We start from the raw sequence: 2,397 nt of genomic DNA, 5'->3' as shown, positions 1-2,397 counted from the left end.
CCCATCCCTGGGCCTTCTTGCACTGAGTCAGCCATCGAGCTGCCCCTGATACTCCTTTTTCTCTATTTCCATGATACTGCTTTCTCCTGCTTTTCCTCCTACATCTTTGACTGCTCCTTCTCAATTTTCCTTGCTGTTTCTTTACCCAAGTTGAGCTCATTAACATCCATTGTCTCCTAAGACTTGTCCTGGACTTTCTTCTTTCTCTATATTATTTCATTTGGTGATCTCATTTGTCCATATAGAGTTATTTGTCATCTCTATACAGATGTTTCTGAATTATATTTATCTCTCTTGACCTCTACTAACACATAACCAACTGCTTTTGGGACATATCAAAGTGGATGCTTTCTCTAAAACCCAAGGTTTATTATTTACCCACAAGTGTTTCCCTATTAGAATGTCCTACAAACATCTCAGACTCAGCGTGTCTTAAACAGAAATCATTAGATAACCTCTGAAGTTACTTTTCATTATTCAATTTTGTGACACTCATATTTTGATGTCAAAAATTACTTATCTTTGTTCTTTCTTTAATTGCAACATCAAATGCTATAGAAATCTACCTATCTATATACATACATATATATATATATATATATAGTCACTGTCTAGATATAATATTGACTTGACTTGTGAGTAGCATACATAGATATCTAATCTGGGATCTGGCCTACTCTTCTCCAATGAGACTGTAGTTTTTACATTTGGGGGTAATGAGATGAAAGCTGTGGCTGGCTACTTATTGGAATAAAATTATATCTAGTCACTACAACTCATGTATTGGTAATCCTTAGTTACATTACTTTAAGGCCAAGGACTAATGTCACATTACTTTCAATTGAAGGGTGATATTTAGTCTAATTATCTCCAGTTATCTCCTTTCTACCACATGCTAATCACACAAAAATGTATCCCCCAAAATTAGTAAATCTATTCAACAAAGTCAACAGAGAGTAGAAATCAGTGATTTTATGCAGATTAGAAAAGGACTAAAGTAAACAGGATAAATGAGCTCTTCATTTAAGTGTGAGGAGAGAGAGAATGATTTCACTAAGGAGGCAAGTCTCTGCTTTTAGCATCCTCTGGGGTTGTAAGTGCTGGAAGTCATGGGATGTTTTGGATGGCTGACTTCCATTGACTTCCCCTACTTGTCAGTGGATCTGAAATTTATAAGTAGACTTTCAAAATTCTGCAATTGCCTCCCATGAATTCATGTGCTTACCTCTTTGGAAGTCCTCTAAACATTTAAAAACCTCCCTTCTCCACTCACAAAGTTCTGCAGCACAAAGATTTAATGTTCTTTCAACAAATAATGAATCAAATTTTCTTGCCCATACAACATGGTCACAGGGCTGTCCTTCAGGACACTGCCCAACTGAGGGGGCAGAGGTATAATATATATTTTTATTGTCCTATTTGATTTTATTTTGATGGACTTTGGCTATTTTTTTCTTTTCCTGGTATTGATTCTTTGGGATTCCTGTCAACACAATGCACAATAGCATCTCTCTTCATTCAGAACATGAAGACATAAGTTATCACTCCTGAAATAAAATAGGAAACTTAAGGGGAAGGCAGAGAAGAGACATAAGATCAAGATAATAAATATATCCCTAACAAGGATCCTTAAATGTTCAATAGAAATTAAGGTGTAAGAAAAAGGACACTAAATTTGAGGTCAGAAAATCTATATTTAATTCCTACCTTTGATATGTATGTGCTATATGAACTTGGGCAAATCACTTAACTTCTGAGCCTCCATTTGTAAAATATAAATACATATTATATTTTTTCGAATCCCTCTTCAAGCTCTAAATCTATGATACTACGATATGAATCCTCACAAATGATTCTCCATTTTCCTGAGCCTAATTTATCATGGACCTTTTCAGTATTATCAATGTAATCCCTAGTTATAGATCCTTGAGAGATTGTAACATTAATAAAAAAATGTATCACCATTTTGTACAGAGTGGGAAACTAGACATAGTTCTTACTGGTCGCAGAAAAGATAAGGCTTGTACTCATGCAGCATTATTTCAAACCAAGAAAGATATAGTAAGGAATACTTTTGGGGAAGCAACAGGATAGACCAGGGCCAGTAGGGAAGGTGAAATACAAATAGTGGTATATAGGATGAAAAGGTGGTTGAGTTAGATAACATGGAATTAATGTGTTACCATGCTGGGTACTTGAAATTACAGATCTGAGTTACTCCTCATTCCCTCAAATCTGAAATAAAATGGCTTTTGTCCCACAGAAATTTTCAATCATAGTATATGTCCATGTCTTTTATTGTTTGACTTCTGGGAAGGGGAAAAAAGTATACATACAAAAGTATAAGATAAGAATTGAGATGAATCAGTATTGTAATGTGACAGACCAACAAAACAA

The sequence above is a fragment of the Gracilinanus agilis genome, chromosome 2, assembly GCF_016433145.1.
Source record: "Gracilinanus agilis isolate LMUSP501 chromosome 2, AgileGrace, whole genome shotgun sequence".
Lineage (NCBI taxonomy): Eukaryota > Metazoa > Chordata > Mammalia > Didelphimorphia > Didelphidae > Gracilinanus > Gracilinanus agilis.
The sequence above is the reverse complement of the archived record's forward strand: the minus strand, read 5'-3'. Positions refer to the sequence as shown.